We start from the raw sequence: 19,129 nt of genomic DNA, 5'->3' as shown, positions 1-19,129 counted from the left end.
TTGCCTGTGTAAATGTCTGCTCTTCAACGTGTCCTCGGAACCAGTCATAACATCTTACTAGTCCCCTCAGTAATTACTGAGTTGAGTAAAATCTTTGATATGCATCCACTGTACATTTACATGACAATCATGTTTTTAATTCCTCGAAAGTTACAATTTAGAAGCCCCGATGGAGCTTATGGTCTGTAGCAACTGGCAAATTTTAACAATAATTAATTCTGTAAATTAAAATTTGAATATATGCTGGAAAGGTGAAACTCTAAATCTTTGCATAGGTTCTAATATTGTAACAGCCTCTTCGGTGGGACAGAGATGCTGTAAGTGCCACACTAAAGTTCCTGCCAACTTCTCTCCCAAAGCCTCCCTACAGCCAACTCATTTAGAGCAGCCTTTGACCCAACACTCCAAGAAATTGCTAGGGAGAAAGATTTCAAAAAGATTTCAATAAACTCTGACGGCTGAGAACACAGAATAATTTGTTTTTTAATTAATAGGTTTAAGGAAGGGAGGGGGAGAGAGAGAGAGAGAGAGAGAGAGAGAGAGAGAGAGAATCCCAAGAAGGCTCCATGCTGTCAGCGTAGAGCCTGAAGTGGGGCTTGATCCCATGAACTGTGAGATCATGACCTGAGTGAAATCAAGAGTTGGACACTTAACTGACTGAGCCACCCAGGTGCCCCAATAGGTTTAAGGTTCTTAAAGATCAAGGAAAGTGGCTGGGAAGCAGTTTCAAATGTTTACAAATGAGGTTCTTTCGTCCATTCTCAGAACTCAAGTGCACACCTCACCCACGGAAGATCAGGGAATGTGGACGAAGGACTGGAGTATGTGCAGGAACCGTGCTTGGAGATGGGATAATCCCTTCCAATGGGTAAAATCTGGGAGAGAATTCCAGAATAATTTTCATTATGGAAGGAGGAAAAATTACAAAGTGAGAAAATTGTTCTAGATGAGGGTTTTTTTTTTTTAACTTCGTTCCTCTCAACATTTTGAACCGGCTAATTCTTTGTCACGGTTGGTCCTGGGTGTGCAGGACGTTCGACGGGATGTCTGACTTCTGCCCACCAGGTAAAAGTAACACCCTCCTCCCAGCTGTGACACCCACAAGTATTCAACACCTAGAGTTCGATTTTTTTTTTTAAGGCATAGGAAAAAGTATTGAGTTTGGACAGAATTTTATCAGGTACATTAAAGAGGGACTCCTGGTAGCAGATTTGGCAAATGCTAAGGATCTGGGACATAAACGGAAGCATATTCGGCACCCAGGTCACTTAACCACTCATATTATCTACCTGGCCCTGCAGAACCAGCTCCCGTGTTGACTTCACATCACCTCTACACCTGCCCTGGAGGAGTTGCAATGTGAGATATTTCAGGAAAGCAGTTGGCCTACTTGTATTCCTCCTGGAGACATTCAGAAATGTCCCACACTGGGGGCTGGGTACTGGGTGCTTGTTCTGAGTATAACCTAGCTTGGAGAAACTCAACATTTTACTTATAACTTGGAGCAGAGAAGCATCCAAAAAAAGGGAATCGGACTGTAAATGATATTAGCCATGACTTAATGAGAAAGGGCCTGGCACATTACAGGGCTTCAATAAATCTTAGGGAAAAACATGAGGAACAGGTGAAACTATTACCCCATCATAAGAAGACAAATAAATATAGTAACTGCAAGACAGTGCTGAAAGGTAGAAAAAACACATCCAGTTTGTGTACTCGTTGTCACTTATTAACTAAGTACTATCTATCAAGCACTGAGCAAAGTATTTTCCATTCATTCCCTTATCTAATGAACTCTCCTAAGGGGGTATTATTACCCCTATCTTCCCGGGAATCAAGACACACCAACCAAGACTGCGTTTTATTGGTTTTATAATAAGAGTAACAGTTACCATTTATCAAAGTAACGATTACTCTCAATATCTCATTTAATATTTATGATAATCATAGGAAGCAGGTATTGTCCGAGCAAATTAAACAAAAGTCTATTGAACACGATGTTCCAGCATGGTGCTAGGTAGCGGGGACATGAGAGCAGACAGTCCCTGCCCTCATCAAGTGTATAGTATAGGAGAGAAAACAGACATGAACAAATACTTACAGGTGGGATGATTCATTTCAAATTCCCACCTTCCCTCTCCCAGTTGGAAGCTCTTACCACAAAAATACAGATGGCAGCTTTCAGACCTAGGGCCAAAATAAAGACATTTTCTCAGTGAGCTTTAAATAAACATCTAACCTGTGCCAGCCAAGGGACAGGTTGGAATGTAGGGACACAGAGGTGACTTCAACCCCATCCCAATGAGAAACAATTTGCTTGGACCCGGCTGCCCAAATACTGTAGTTACGTCATTAAACTCCATCACACGGCAAATAACAGTGGTGATAGAAAGATAATGTAGAAAGAAGATGTAAGAGGAACAACAACAAAATCCTGGAATCTGTTGGAACACAACAAAACAATGATGATAAGCCTGGGGAAGCAGGGCCTTGGAAAAAACTGAGCTGGGGTTAGGGGATTTGAGAGCTTAACTGGGACAAAAGACAGAATTACAGACGTGCGGAAAGAAATATCTGCATGGGGGTCATTCTGCAAAGCATTTCAGAAGCCACTTAACGCTGTCTAAAAGTGCTAAGATGCATAAGACCAAAAAGAGGGTTTACTGCTTTTCGAGGCATCTCATTTGAAGAAGTAGGGGCTGGAGGCAACCAGAAAAGTAAAATTAAGCTTGAATCCTAAGGAAAAGTCCCCCGGTAAGGAGACCTAGTGATTCAGGGAACACTAATGAACTTTGGAAGCGTGCACTGAAGTAGAATTTAAGTCAGTAAAATTACTGAAGCTCAGTAATAGGTATCAGGGGTTCTGTTTCATGCCAGTTTGAAATTTTCCACTATAATAAGGTAAAAAAAAAAAAAAAAGTCAATGGCTGGAATATTGGGCAATGAGAAGGGGCCCTGGGGCCCGTCCATGAACTTCAGTGAGAATGAGATGGCTGCCGGGGCTGAGTTGAATGTGGGGTGAAAGTGCAGCCAGCAGGCTAGGAGAGAGATCTGTCTCATCTTGGCTACTTTTGACACATTAGTTCTTATGGAGGGAATATGGCAAATGCCTGGGAAGTTTAATAAACAAGGGGCAGTGATGGATGCAAATTGCTCACGCTTGGTTATGAACCAGGGAGTGACATGGATTCTGGAATAGTGGACCGTGGAATAGACCAGGCTGGGTTTGAGTCTGGCTCTGGCACACTAAGTCCATGTGTTGCCTCGGACGTATCACCTAACTCCTGTGAGCCTTGGTTTACCGCACCTGAAAAGTGGAGTTAACACAGGTAGTACCACTGGGGTTTGAGAGCATTAAAGGAGATCTGCACATCGGAGAGTTCCAAGGAGAGCTGGTCCTTTCCTCCTGACCACTCCACCCCTGATTGTATCTAGGGCAGAACAATGATCCTTCTTTACTCTACCTTGCTTTTTCCCATCCCATGGGTCTGTGGCTGGTTGGATTAACTGGATAAAGTGATATCAAAAAGACACGGGAGCTACAGATCATAGGATGGCTCTGATGCCCCACTCCTAATCCCCACTGCAAGAAGGCAGCTGCTCACTAAAACCGTACTAGAAGGTGTAAGAGGGCCACGCATCCCCACAGCTTTTCACCACCATGGAAAAGAATCCAAATGTGTCCTACTGGCCCTCACCTATGTGTGAAGTAGAACCAGAACACAAATCTGAAAGTAAAACCAATTTAGTATATTTTTCCCTTTGCCAGAGTTTTCTATCTTAATTAATGGCTCTACACAATCTCTCGGGAGAAATTCAACCTTAGCTATATTTAGTATTTGCCATTTGTAGAGTTGTCCTGTCCAACACTCAATTTCTTTTCTAGCTGAAACAGACATCCCTCCGTGGGGGTAGTCGTGGGCTACAGTCCAACATCTCCCACCACAAAAGCCAAAAGATTTTCCTCCCATTGACCTGTCATGCACCCAAGGCATTGTCTTATCCAGGCCTGGTCAGTTGGCTACTCTTGCCTGTGACTTTGACTCTTGGATGTGTGAGATGGCAAATAGGGCCAATCAGACCAACAGAGGGTAGCAGTGATGGTGGTGTGGGTGGGTAGCAGGTGCCAACAGCCACATCCTAACCAGGCTGTCCCCACTGTCCTTGGTTCTGATTCTGCTCTCCAGCCTCCTGACAAGGCCAGGAATCACCCAATACATTGCCAGTACATTCCTTCTCTGGCTAAGATTGGCCAGGATTGCTTCCTGCTGATGTCTGATGGATGAATACACAACCTCCACTATCTGCTTTGCCTTCACCTTACTTTCTAACCCACGTCCTTCTCTCCGGTCTCACGGTGGCAGTTGCTAACTCAGCCACTGAGCACGTATGTTGGCAGTCATTCCCTCTGAGCAAATTGTTTAGGCCAGGACTCAGGGGAGCTGAATGTCTCCTAAGGTGCAGGATCAGATACCATCTTTTCTTAACATACTGATTTTTTTCATCATGGAGTTGGGGCATAGATATTGGAGTTTTAGAAAATATTGCATTAAAATATTATTTATCCTAATTAATGAGCTCTGGGGGCACCTCCTTATATTTTGTGCCGGCCTTCACATGGCTCTATGCAATACTGGTCAAGACCAGAGTTCACCCATACATTTCCCTTCATTCACTAAAAAAATTCTTTAGGGTTCTGCTCTGCACCCCATTATACTAGGCTGTACACATGCAGAGATGATTCACACCAAGTCCAGCCCTCAAAAATGTCACCATCTTGTGGGGGAAACAAATACAGGGCACTCTGAATTCTAGGTGGCCCGACAGAGGGAGAGGATGAGGTAAATATGGGCATAAAGATAGCAATGAATACTGAGTTCAGCCCTGAGTGGGTCAGGAAAAGTTTCTGACCATGGGCTCAGAAACTAATCCTTTGGAATGAGATGTTCATCAGGTGGAGAACAAGGAAGACATTCTGAGCAGAAGAGTAACCTACCCAGGTGTGTTCAGACTCAGCCAATGATATCGTGAGGCTGGATTGTAATGTGCCTGGAACATAGTGTTGGAGAAAATGAATAAGGAGAGATAAATCTAGAGCAGGAGAATGGAAGGGGTCAGATTGCCATACCAAGGGATTTGGACCATGTGAAGGCAATGGGGGGTAGCCATGTGAGGTTGTAAAGTAGAGGGGTAATGCTGTTATGTTAGTTTCAGGAAGGTGAGCCCGGAAGGAGGACTGGGGAGGAGAAAACTGTGCAGCGTGCAGACAGATGAGCCTGTCAGGAGACGGCCTGGGTTGGGGGGTGCTCAGGGACTGGTTCGTGAGAGCCTCGGTGTCCTATTAAGGAATCCAGCCTTTTCCTATAAGTTGAAGGCTCTGGCCTTTGGAAGAATCCATTAGATCTAACATCTTGTGCTGCCTTTCTCCTTCCAAGTGCTGATTAAAAAAAAAAGTGCAATTATTATGTGTAGCAAATGTCTGCAGGCCTCAACATCTTGGGTCTACACAATAAACTTTCATTTACACTTAGGTCACAGTTAGAAACTCCATGCCCTGCCCCACTTCCTCCCCTCCCCAAGCAGGAAATTAGATGCAGGGAAGAGGCTCCAGGACACCTCCGCCATCGTCCTCCAGGGCTCCAGCTTCCTGCTTCTCAAGGTGAAGCCTGAGACAGCCAGTGCGGAGCCCAACCCAGGAAGGTGGGCTTGGAAGGCCAATGTCCTTCAGATGCCGCATCAAGGCCTGCTGTCCCTTCCTCTGTTACACATCACCGAAGTTATAGGTTTCCATGACCTGTAAGCTCTGTAAGCTTTGTTCACTCAAATATCCCATGAGCCTAAAACTGTGCCTGGCAGAGAGTAGGAGCTCAATAAATATGCCTCTATTGAAAGTGTTTAGTATAAGCACCCTAACCTGGCTTCAGATGTGCTTTGCTACATGCTGGCTGAGTCCCTTTAGACTAATCATTTCACCTCTCCAACCTAAGCGTCCTCATTGGAAATGGGCCTGCCAGTGCTTAGACATTCCTCCAGGTATTTTAAAAATAAAGGTATTTTTAAAAATAAAAATATTGTAAACTAATACATACACAAAGAAAATTCAATATAGAGAGTGCTTGGCACCTAACAGGTGCTAAATTCCTTTCCTTCTTCCTTCTCTTTCCTTTCCCCTTCCACCCTTTCTCCTACAAATATTTATTGAGTGCCTTCTATATGTGCCAGGCATTGCCCCAAAGACATGGCAGGAACCACAACAGAAAAGGGTCAAAGGTTACTGTCTAGTTTCTGAGATACACAGAAAAATCTGTACACAAATCAACCAAGTGGACCATTTCAGACAGTGTTAAGAACTACGGAGGAAGTCATACTGAATGAAGTAATTGACCACGGAGGTGAGGGGGCAGTATTTCTGAAGCCATGTCCAGATTTTAATTTGGGTAGAAATTTCTTTTGCCCTGGGCTTACAGACCAAAGCTACATGCTAACTGGGGTCAAGAGCTGGGAGTTCTGGACCTGATGGTCCGTCGGACTTAGAGAAGTACCTAGTGCTGGGGGCCCTCTGTTTCCTCATCCAGGTGCAGAGTCTCTGAGGTTCTTCCCACAGTCAAACACTTCTGTGATTCATTGTTCTCCCCAAGTCCAGCACTGTGTCTGAGCCAGTTTGTGATTTGTAGGGAGCTTAATATTTTAATTTAGGAAACGACTGTTAAATTAGTTAATAGACACGCTGTCGTGCTGCTTGGCAGCTTCCTCGGTCCATCCTGAGTTTTATTTTATTTTATTTTTTTAAAGGAATCTTTAAAAAAATGTTTACTTATGGGGCACCTGGGTGGCTCAGTCGGTTGAGCGTCCGACTTCAGCTCAGGTCATGGTCTCACAGTTTGTGAGTTCGAGCCCTGCGTCGGGCTCTGTGCTGACAGCTCAGAGCCTGGCAACTGCTTCGGATTCTGTATCTCTCTCTCTCTCTCTCTCTCTCTCTCTCTCTCTCCCCCTCCCCTGCTCATGCTAGGCCTCTCTCTGTCTCTCAAAAATAAATAAATGTTAAAAAATTTACAAAAATGTTTACTTATTTATTGACTGATTTTGAGAGAGAGAGAGAAAGAGAGAGAGAGAGAGAGAGAGAGAGAGCAAGCGTGGGCTGGGGGAGAGGGAGAGAGAGAATCCCAAGCAGGCCCTTTGCAGAACCCGATGTGGGGCTCGAATTCACGAACAAGAGATCATGACCTGAGCCAAAACTAAGTCAGACACTTAACCAACAAGGACACCCAGGCATCCCCCAATCCTGAGTTTTAAACTTAAGCCAGGAATCCCATGGTGACCCTCAGTGTGACTGTGGATACCATTAAGAGGCATATAAGAGCTTATTCTGAGCTTCCTACATTCACGTCTGCTTGAACCAGCTTGTATTCTGGTCCAGGTTTCTGGACACCCCTCAGAACACCCTACACTAGAGGTGACTTTGATCGTGGCATTTCAAAGACGTTTTGAGTAAACGTGCGCTCTGGGAGCCACTGCTCTGTGACACGGGCTCCAGAAACCCTTGGGTATGACAAGCCTGTTCCCTGTAGGATCAGTTCTAGGTGAAAACGGGAAGTAGGCATGGGAGGAAAACTGTGGGCTTTGACCGAACAGACTACGTGTACGGCCTTTGGTGTGGTTTTGGCATGTCTTCCGATCTCTCAGAATTCGTTTGACTGCGGACAAAATGGGAATAACGATGCTTATTTCACAGTTACTACAAGGGTTTTATGAAAGGACGCAGTGACGCCCATAGATACTTCCTGTGGGCCTCCTCTGGGTGCCTGCACCTCTGTGGTGTTCTTGGGGTGCTCTGCCACTCCTCTGCTTTCTCCACCCTCCACCCCAGCTTTGCAAGCTCTGCCTGTCCCTCTTTCTCCTTCTGTTGAGCATGAGCGCCCAAGGCATTCAGACACCTGGGGAGCACCTCTGTCTCCCTGGGGAGACCCTTGGCGAAAGGGCTACAGCCATGAACCTGAGTTAATTTCCCCCAAATTGCTCAGGTTCAGACTTTCTCACTGTGATCTCATCAGGTGCTCATGACACCCCATCGTGTGTCCCCGGCTCCCCTGCAAGGTCTGGCCATGGTTGGGGCCCAGCACCTGGTGGTTGGCATCCCTCCCTTCCTGCCCTCCAGGGAGACTAGGTGGGCTAAGAATTGCCAGCCTCACCCTGTCACTTCCTGGGGCCTGTGAGGGTTGCTTACAAGCTTTAAGGTATCCAGAGACTTGGGGGTACCTCTCTTCTTGATGTGACCCTCTGAACCCTCTGTTAAAGGGGCCCCAGGCTAGCACTGCTTATCTTTCTCCTGAAGACAATTGGGGGAAATGTTCCTTTTGTTTCTACCTCTCAATCCCCTCTCTGGAGATGCAGGCCTGAGGCCACAGGATACTGGGCAGGACGGAACAAAGAAGAAGACCACAGAGCTGGCAGTCCAATCCTTGTCTGGGACTACCGCTCCACCCACCTTGTCTCCCGTGGCTCCCCATCCCAAGTCTGAGTTACCTCCTGGGGAGGCCTTGACCCTCCAGCCACTGCCTCCCAGGGACATTCCCACCACCTCACTGGCCAGCCCGCACTCATCCTGTCCCAGCACTGCAAATGCCCCCAACCGCAGCAGCCACCCGCACAAGAGGACACTGAGACTCCCAGAGACTGCTCATTCGGCTTTTTCCATCAGAAGGCTTCAGTGCTGACATTCTGGAGGCCAACTGCTGGGTATTTACCGCCCACGTCTTGCTGGACACCCTGTGGAACCCCCTCGGTGCTACAGTTTCCTGGTCTGTAAGTCGTAGCTAAGACTAGCACCTTATATGGCGTCAGATTGTGAGGTTTTGGTGACAAAGAACTTGCACAGGGCTGACATATAGTATTACTCAGCAAATATTCACTGCGAATCTGCCGTGTGTTAGCTGGTATCTTCTCCAAGGTCACAGTGCTGACCACCGGAGGGGTGAGTGATTAAATCTCGGGGCTCTCAGACTCAGAACCACCGCTTTGCCTGCGACACATGTGCCTCCATCTTTTCAGGCCAGAGAAAGAAAGGAAGACTTGAAACACATCAAGCACGCCCTCCCTCTTCTCAAGGTCAGTGCTGAGCTTGGGCTCAGCTACTCTTGTTTCCCAGATGTAGTTTAAGGAATCCCTGGGCCTCTGACTTCAGAGTCAAGTGGAAGCTGTGGAGGCCCCCATTGGCGCAGAACCATTCCTGTTAATAAGGAGAACCCGGGACATGGTTCTCCCCCGTGGGCCTCCTGGCTCCGGGCACCCTAGTTGCTGAGGATAGAGTCAATAAGGCCACAGGACTCCCAGAAAACACCTGGCCCCTGGTCCTCAAACTCTGGCCCATCCATCACTGAGAGCTGGGCCTGGAGTTTCCCCATTGTAACCCAAATAAACTTGGAACTTCCTGCCTCTTTAGGCCTGCCTGAACACGCCCTGGCGTTCTAGGCACAATACCCACTTATATATCTGCCTCCAAAATGCCCTGTGTGGTGATTGTGGCTGTCTCCTGAGGGATGCTGGAACATTGCCCAGCAAGGGTCTGCCTGCAGACCTTCCTTATAGTGCCCTGCCCTTCTCGTCCTGCAAAGCGTCGCTCGGATCTGCCCCCCAGCTCTGCTTTCCATGGACTCCCCGCTCACGTGGCCCTGCTGCTGGCACAGAAGCAGCAGGAGTCAGGAGGCGAGAGCTAGAGAATTACTAGAAGGTGACTATAGAGAGTCTGGGTTCCTCGGCTGAGGAATCCTATAGGGGACAGCAGAATATGGGGAAAGACCACACTGGGCCCCTTCATCATGGAATGAGGGGGAAGCTTGGGGATGGAAAGGTGTATTCGTCTGGGGCCCGCTGGCTCTGTGACCTGGCACAAGGGATTTGCCCTCTCGGAGCTTCGGTTCTGCTCCGCAAAACAGCCTGACAGGGATGTGCGTCTTACAAAGCTAGCACTCGGTAAAAGTCTATTTATGCCTTTGTTACCAAAAGCCTTGTCTCTAAGGACTTCCGGTCTGAGAGTGTGGCTTTCTGCCTGTGATACATGGAGCCCTGGACTTTGCCTGGACATCCCCCAGACTCCCAAGGCCTGTTTCAAGGACAGCAAATGCCCAGATGTCAGTTACACATATTAGGTTACTGAATACAATTCCCACTTAAGAAAAAGCATTCTATTCTCTCAGCCTCAATTCAACATTTAAAAAAGGTGGGCCTAAGAAAAGCCCTGGCCTTGATGAGTATTCAAGCAGTATGCAAATAATGAGGATGTAGCCCAGACTGCTCTTCCTCCATCAATTTCCACTTCCCCTCCTTCTTCCACCCGGAGATCTCGAACTAAGCAGCATACATGGCCTCCTTGAGGAAAGATATGTTTCGCAGCCCTCCTTGGAGCTGGCATGCCCATATGACTAATTCTGATCAAACGGAATTATGCAGTAGTGGTGTGTGAAATCTTGGGAAAGGGTCCTCAGAGGCTGTGTTACTCAGGATTTTCCAGAGAAACAGAATGAATAGGATGTCTAAGAGGTATTAGCGGGAGCTGGCTCACGTGGTTTGGAGGCCATGAAGTCCCACAGTCCACCACGTGCAAGCTGTAGCCCCAGGAAAACCAGTGGTGAACTCGGGCTGAGTCCGAAGGCCTGAGAACAAGGAGGACCAATGACACAAATCCCAGTCCAGGAGATTCTCCCAGGGCAGGAGAAGGTGAAATGAAATGTCCCAGCTCAAGCAGGAAAAAAAAAAACCTTTTTGTTCTATTCAAGCCCTCAACAGATTGGCCAATGCCCCACCACATGGGGAAGGCAGCTTCCTTTACTGAGTCCACTGATTCAAAGACTAATCTCATCTGGAAACATTCTCACAGACACACCCAGAAACAGTTTAATCTGGGCACCTGCAGCCAGTCAGGTTGACACATAAGGTTAACCATCACAGAGGGAGAAGATGCCTCTTTCATTTCTTCCTTCTACCTGCTGGCCAGAATTTGCACTGATGGCTGGAATCCAGCAGCCATCTTGGACCATGAGTTGACCTTGAAAATAGAAGCCATGCACGGCCCAGGAACAAGAGCGGAGCATCAGTCTAGCCCCGCACTGGCTTCCCTCTGCCACTGTGATCATGACTGACAAATAAATAAAGACCCTAAGAAGGCTTAGGTTACTGTGATGCTAGCCAAACTTCCTCTTAACTAAGAAAATGCAAATACACCACACTCAGTGGAAGATGATGGGTCCTGTGGGGGCTTCTTTAATTGCCATTCATTTTCTGTCTAGTGTGTTTGGATTTACACTCTCCCCCCAGCCCCAGATTTCATTCAGGAAAGGCCCAGCTACATGTGCCACACACTTGTTACAGAGAGCAAGAGTCTGGGAGGAAGGGGAACAAATTCCAAGTCCAGAGCAGAACGAGCCACTTCCCCCACCCCCGCTCATTTGTCCTTTCATGTAGCCAATGCTGACCGATGCTGTGCAGGCCCTATGCAGCATCTCACCTAGTCTTCACTAATAACGCAATGATTTTGGCATCATGCCCATCTTCCAGATGAGGAGACCGAGGTTCTGAGAGGTAAGGAAATGGCAGAGTAAAACTCAGGCTGCCTCCCTTGATCATGCACTGATTATTTTTTTCGTCATCAGGCCTATATCTGTTTGACTAGTGGGAACCCGTCTTAAGTATTCCATAGATATACTCCAACGAGGCAGAGAATGAAGTGCCCTGTTTCCAGGTCAGGGTTGATAAGAGGGTGGGGTTGGTCAATCAGTGAGCCCCTATCTATCTTGTGCATCCTATGTGCCGTGCGCTGTCCTTGTGGTTGGTCATCACTGATGTCTATGGGACACCTGTTGCCCTGAAGTGCGAACATCACAGTTTTCTGTGAAGAGCCTGCGTTGCCCTGGCACAGTCTTGTGGTTCAGAAGGGAAAATACTGGCCAGGGGTGCAGAGCGCTGGGTCCGGTTCTGTCTCTACCACCTACCCACTGTGTATTTTCAGATGAGCTGGGCCGCTGAGAGCTTCCCCTTTGCTTGTGTTCCTTTTGAGTCATTCAGACTTGGCCAAAGCTCATCAAAGAAGTGCTATTTAAGGTTGTCCAGGAAATTACACTCTCAGTGGAAATTCAGGAGCCTTCTGTTAGGCCCCCAAAATAATTCACATAAATAAATATCAGGCTTCAGTTTCAGCTTCTTTTTATAAAAGAGAGGAGATATTTGAGAAGGAACTGTTATTGGAGTTGAAATAGTCACTGTGATCGTGTTTTTATGTCCTCTTTGACCTTTCTTTTTTGGGGACTTCTCTGAGAAAGAGTCTCAGTGAAATGTGTTTCCAAGACTTACGTGGTGATAAGAATCACTTAGGGCTCTTGATTAAACTGGCGAACACACAGAACCAGGATTCCAAGGCGATCTTGGAGTCGTGATTCTGTCGGCTGGTGTGAGACCAGGAATCCGTGTTCGTAAGAAGTGCCCAGTGCCCGGGAGCTTCTTGTGGTCAGATGAATCTGGGGAACACCAGAAGGGCATGAAGTCGGAAAGACACTCAATGTCTGATGCTCTCTTTGTAACGTTGGAAAATCGAGGGCCAGAAAAATGAAATGGCTCTTTCATGAGCCATCAGGAGCTGGTGCTAAAAAAGTCAAGACTTGAGTTCAAGTTCTGAAGCCACAGGAAGTTGGAGAGAAATTTGAACCCTGATCTTCCTGCTTTTTAGCTGTGTGATCTTGGGAAAGTTTTCTATTCAACTCTCAGAGTATTAATTAGCAAGTGTCCACACTAGGTGCCAGGTCGTGTGCCTGGCTTAAGTGCTGATGGGTGAACAAGAGAGAAGCTAGCCTGCACTTGGGTGTTCTGGAGCCCAGAGGGGAGACCAACAAAGAGTGGGGCTCTCAAAGGTGAGGACTGCAGCCAAAGTGGAGGGGACCCTGCCGAGGTACCCAGCCCACGTGGCTTGGTCTGTGGAGACAGGATCAGCTGTGGTTAAGGGTTCAGAGGATGAGCAGGACTTAGCCAGGTGAGCAAGTGGGAGGAGGGCACTGCAGGTACCAGGAAAGATTTAAAAAAAGTCCAGGGAAATACCTGAACTCGGGCCCCTTGAGGAATCAAAGAGACAAGTCCAAAGATGATGGCCGTGAGGGAGCTGGGGAGGGAGGCTGAGGCAGACCATGTGGGATCTCATCTGCATACATGAGCTCTATTATAAAGGCAAAGGGAAGTCACTCAAAGATTCTAGACGGTCATGGTGCCATCAGATTTTTGAGACATTCCTGAGCCTCTGAATCTTCATCTGGAAATGCGGGTCATAACTTGCCCCTTCTGCTCTCTCTCTTGCCCACTTATGGGCTAATTCCCCACAGTAGGGCCAGAGTGAAGCTTTCACAGTGGAAGCCAGATCCCATCACTCCTCTGGTCAAGCGTCCCCGGGGGTCCCCATCCCAACCTGTGCTCAGAACCACATCCGAAGTGCCCAGTGGGACCTAGACCTATCGTCTATAATCCTCGACCACCTCCCCCAGTCTTCCCTCCTGCCCCAGGCATGCAGGGAGCACTTCCCCTCTGGGCTGTGCATGGACTGTGCTCTCTGCCTAGGGTCTCAGCCCCAGACACCCACATGGTTCTGAGACCTTCGCTGATGACACCCCTTGCTGTCCCTTGAGGTAGCTCAGGTTTTCTTTGGGACACTTTCACCTGTCATCTCCTGTACTTGTGCGCGCAATTCTATCTTGTGTCCCCCCCCCCCCCCCCGTTAGAGGGCAAGCTCCACAGGGTGGGGGGCTTAGTGTCTTCTTGCTGCCTTCTCCCCAGGGTCTGACACAGAGCTACCAGCCCATGATATTTGTGAGTAAATGGCTGAACAAGACTGATCTCGCGGGGTCACTGAGAAGCTCGAATAACAGAATTGCTGTATATGTAGTACTGGGAGCAACAAGGACTTAGCTAGTGGCAGCTTCCTTCTTTCTTTCTACCCCATTCCCTCTCCTTCCAGACCCCCAGTTAGAAGTCCTTCCCAGGGCACCATTTACCCCTGGGCCCCCAGTTGCCCCTGGATCCTCTTTCTGCCTGCCAGCACTAGGCTCTATCCCCGACTGCCCTGTCCTTTCTGTGCTGCCCAACGCCGGCTTGGCTGTGTCCCTAGAGGAAATGGGATGTGCCACAGTTACCACACATGGAGGCTGACGGGGGGGTGGAGGCTGGCCGTTCAGAACTACTCATTGTCCTGGACCTGTGGGGTCAGAGCCTGGCTGAGGCCATCACACCTGGGCGGCATCAGATGCATGCCAGGGCATGTTTTGCAGGCGCAGAAAACACAAAGCACTTCCTTAAGCCTTGACTGATGGCTTCTTTTCTTCTGCCCCTGACACAAATAGGCTGTGACCCCAGCAGTGTGGACATGGGATCACGAGGGGAAAGTCCCCTGCCCCACCCCAACGGCAAGGTTCACAGAGATGGCCATCTGTGGTGGGGAGGCCCAGGCAGTGTCCTGGGAAGGCTCTCCCCTCCTTTGCTTCCTACTCAGAACTCATGGGGGGTGTAAATAAATATACGGGGGCATGAGCTGTAAGCTGCCAGGGGCGGCCTTTAAAATCACCTATTTCAGGAGTGTTGCCTCTGAGGCTCCCAGCTGGCTAAGGGGTTTGGACATGGGTACCGAACTTTCATACGAGTTTCTGTCTAGTTTCTGTCGAGAGAGGCTTTGTTGCAATTTTAGCTTCTCAGAACCCACCTGTATAAACATCCGGCCTGGAGATGAGAAAGAACTCACCTACAGTCATAGTGTGAATGGCAAACTCAGTCTCCTGCCGCCCCCGGGACCTCCATTTCCCAGGTCACCAGTACTGTTGAGGAAGAAACAAGAGTCAGATAAGCAACAGCAAACGCAGAAACAATGAAAACCTAGCTTAAAAAAAAACAAAACAGAGCAGAGCAAAAGGAAATATACTAACATATGAGCCATGATTGTCTCAGGGAACAGTGTGACAAAAGTCTTTTTTCTTTTCTAGTCTTCTTAAAATTTTTCCAGATTTTCTATTAAAGAAAATCTTTTTTCTTTTTTTTTTTAATCATTAAAAGAAGAAAGAGTTCTCTGAAGGAAAAAAAATCACTGCAATGTATCAAAGTATCTCCATTCCATCCTTCTTTTATGATTTTTTGGGGTTCTTAAAATTTTTTTTACTGTTCAAGTTTGTGGGTGATACATTTCGGAAATCCGCTCTTCTGGAAAAAGCATGAAAGTTAAAAAATGCATTAGCTTTCACACTGGAAGTATTTAGTTTAAGAAGTTCATGGAAATGGTTTAAAGGACAATCGTCATGTTCTTATAAATTTCAATAAACGTCAGCGCATTAGTTGGAAACATACCTTTTTTTATGGATAGCGCTTTTTTTTTTCATTTAATCTCTTGTAAAGATTTATTTCTTCAGGGACTGAACTAAATTCAGTGAGCTAACTTTGCCCCCATGATACCACTTAGGGCCACTCTCTTATTTTTCTATTCTTAGCTTCAATGGAGATTTTAAAAATATCAGTTTTAAACAGTGGCTTCAGCTGATGAACCCATGTGATAGCTACTGAACTCAGTAATTATAAGATTTCCTAGAATGAATTTAATTGCCAAATTCTCACAATCAGCTGTTACTGTTGCTATAAATACCCCTCTTGCCTTTTTAAGCCCTGAGTGAGCTACAGTGGCTGTTCTGGCCTCTGGAAAACTGTGAATTAGGCATTACCAATTTATGGGACCTCACTGTAAGCCAACTGCTTTGATTCATCTAGGGCAAGTGTCTGTGTAGTTCAGAGTCTCCTCACACAAAAAGAAGACAATTTTGAGTTATTTTCATCCTTGTGGAAAAAGGACACACTGTTTTTATTTACTTTTTGGCATGTTAGAATCAGGTGTACAGGGGCGCCTGGGTGGCTCAGTCGGTTAAGCGTCCGACTTCGGCTCAGGTCATGATCTCACGGTCCGTGAGTTCGAGCCCCGCGTCGGGCTCTGTGCTGACTGCTCAGAGCCTGGAGCCTGTTTCAGATTCTGTGTCTCCCTCTCTCTCTGCCCCTCCCCCGTTCATGCTCTGTCTCTCTCTGTCTCAAAAATAAATAAACGTTAAAAAAAAAAATTTTAGAATCAGGTGTACAAACCCATGCTTCTTTGTGTCTAGTTACATCATCTTCTAGAATTCTATGAATTTATAAGGACTAAAATAATTTAACTGAATATAAACCATCTTGTCTTTTTTTTTTCCCAAAAATTTTACATTTTTATTTGTGTTTGAGAGAGAGAGAGAGAGAGAGAGAGAGAGCATTAGCAGGGGAGAGCCAGAGAATCCAAAGCAGGCTCCTGGCTCTGAGCTGTCAGCACAGAGCCCAACATGGGGCTCAAACCCACCAACCACAAGGTCATGAACTGAGCTGAAGTTGGACGTTTAACTGACTGAGTCACCCAGGTGCCCCAAAGCCATTTTGTCTTTTAATAAATAAGTCTGACTTTAAACCCTGGTTCTATATCTTACTAGCTGTGTGACTCAGGGCAGCTCACACAACTTCTCTGACCCTCACTTATAAAACAGAGATAGCAAAATAGATTCAGTAAAACGGTTGTGCTTTGGAAATAAGGACTTTGGAAAATCAACTACGTGATGGCATTTATTAGCACAGCGCATAGCACACAGTGCATATTTAAATCTACTTTCTTTTCTCCAGCCAATTGTCAGAGGACAATCCCAACTTTTTTCCATTAGGCAAACATGAACTGAGCACTTACAGGGAAAGTATGAGAGATGCCAACACCCTGTTCCGCAGCTTTAAGGATCTCACTGTCTCATGAGGAGGACAGAGACCTGTTTGTGTCCTAATTACTCCAGACCTGTGAAAACTGGTTTTTAGAAAACATTTCTTTAAAAAAATGTTTATTTATTTATTTTGAGAGAGAGAGAGAGAGAGAGAGAGAGAGAACGCACATACACGCAAGTGGGGGCGGGGCAGAGAGAGAGAGAATCCCAAGCAGTCTCCATGCCGTGACTGGGGGAGACTCTATCTCACGAACCGTGAGATCATGATCTGAGCCAAAATCAAAGGGCCGGATGCCCAACCGACTGTACCCCCTCAGGTGCCCCTCAGTAGACATTTATCACCTTTGATCATTCACTCAGCAAGTATTTATCGAGTGTTGACTATGTGCCAGGCCCTGAGGCCCTTGGGAGTCACCGGGGAGCAAAAATACAGTTCTTGCCTCCATGGCAAGAGTACATTCTACCAGGGCAAACAGATGGTAATCAGATGAACAAATACACATCTTGTAGAGCATAATTTCAGGGAAGGAGTGCTGTGAAGTAAGAAGGTGTAGGGAGAGACAAGAGTTGCTGTTTTCCAAGGGGTGGTCAGGGGCGTCTCTCTGAGGTGATACGCGATCTGAGACCTGAGTGAGTCCTTGCAGGCAAAAGGTTTTTTGGGAGAAGTAGGGCATGTGCAAAGGCCCGGATATGGAGTTGCTTCATGTGCTAACGGAACAGTAAGGAGCCTGGGTGATTTCAACGCAGTGGTAGAAAACAGGGCCAGAGAGGCGTGAAGGCACAGATGAAGCTTTCTAACTCACCCTCATCCTGTTCTGACCCTCCGAGCTTGGTTCTCCCTGAATTTAAGGCCCTGCCTGGGCTTTCCAGGACAGGCTCTCCTGGCGCCTGCTGGCTCCCTCTGCCCTGACAGGAACCCCTGACCCACATGTGGCCACCGCACACAGGCCTGGACGCCAGTCTCGGGAAAGGAAGCCCACAGAGAAGGCGCCTCCCCCACCAGTGTCCTCAGCAAATTCTCACCTTGATTCTGCAAGGTAGGTAGCAGGGGAGAGGTTCTCACCATGGGAGGGCCGTGTCAGTCTTGCCTCCGAGACTCCCCTTTCTCTCCGGGGTCCGCTGGTGTCATCACACCCCTGATGTCCAAGGTCCTGCCTCTTTACGCCCTCTGACCCAACCCTGAACACAGAACTTTCCCTCAGTTTGCCCCAGCCCAGCTGCGATGGGGCTGGGCTGTTTAGCAAGACTTTATAGGGAGTCTTTGGAGCACCGAAGGGGCGTAAACAGAGTAACTGACAACTACCACCAACATGACTGCTTTCAGAACCCTCGAGGCCATCCACATTGACCCCTGCCTGGCCCAGCCTCTTCCTGGGCAGCCGCTGCCATGCTTCAGCCCTTGGCACGCCTCCTTCCGACCCCCGGAGCCCACGTCCCCACAGAGGGGCCCACAGACAAGAAGGTGGCAGTTCCTCACCAGTTTAAGACCCGCCTTCCAAGCCACTTCCTGTCCCAGCATCCTTCTCTCCCCCACCCCCCAACCCCCGCCCTACTGACATCAGAATTGTCCACTCTCATCTGGAAGACCTGCCCCCCGCCCCCAGAGGCTTGAAGCCCCGCTTATCCCCATCAGAGCACTGTCCCTTCGGTGTCATTCAAAGGTCTCTGATATTCCTGTGGGAGGGACTCCTCACAGCCCCACCCGCTGTACCTGCACTCGGTCCCCTGAGCTGCTTGGGGCAGGAATCCCCGCCTGGTCATCTCGACCCACCAGCCCAGCACAGAGGAGGCTCGGGAGCCTGGCAGGGGCTCAGCCCTCCCTGAGCAGAAGCTGGGTCTTTGGTGGTGGTTGTGGTGGGCTCGCTGGGGACGTCCTGAAGGAGTCTCGGGAGGGTGGGGAGCATGGCTCCTCGCACCCATCATGCCTCGGGCTGAGGAGGTCTTACCCTGTTTACAGGATACGTACTAAAGCAAATGGTCCAGAGCTGTTGTCCAAATTCAAACGGGACGCAAAAGGAATGGGGCCCAGAGAGGCCGCCAGGGAAAAAAAGACTAAAAAAATGGCAAGCCTTGTAACACAGGTGCGTATAATGATATTGCATATATGTGACCTTGAGAGACTAGATTCAAGATCGTATTATACCCCAGACATAGAGATTCATTTTCTTGATTCCCTGGGTGAAGAGACGTGAGCAAATGCCATTGCTGGGGAATGGGGGGGGGGGTGGTGAGGGGGGTTGTTGGAAGGCAGACCGCCCTTGCCTCTGGGCTTGGGGTTTTGACCACCACACTCGATGGCTTGGCAAGCAAAGAGGCCTGAAGGTCAAGGAAGAGAAAATAAG

The 19,129-nt window shown here is 47.9% G+C and overlaps 1 protein-coding gene across 1 annotated transcript in view; it reads right to left on the bottom strand.

The window, feature by feature from the left end:
• Window positions 1-18,235, bottom strand: part of PROM1 (prominin 1) — a 136,755-nt gene extending 118,520 nt beyond the window's left edge. The window contains exons 1-3 of the mRNA XM_058723032.1: window positions 17,811-18,235; window positions 16,760-16,870; window positions 14,765-14,837 (exon numbers count right to left, since the gene is read on the bottom strand). The gene's annotated coding sequence lies outside the window, so the exon portion shown is untranslated. The remainder of the gene's footprint in view (window positions 1-14,764; window positions 14,838-16,759; window positions 16,871-17,810) is intronic.
• Between the last annotated feature and the right edge of the window lie 894 nt (window positions 18,236-19,129).

This window comes from Neofelis nebulosa, chromosome 3, assembly GCF_028018385.1.
Source record: "Neofelis nebulosa isolate mNeoNeb1 chromosome 3, mNeoNeb1.pri, whole genome shotgun sequence".
Lineage (NCBI taxonomy): Eukaryota > Metazoa > Chordata > Mammalia > Carnivora > Felidae > Neofelis > Neofelis nebulosa.
The sequence above is the reverse complement of the archived record's forward strand: the minus strand, read 5'-3'. Positions and strand labels throughout refer to the sequence as shown.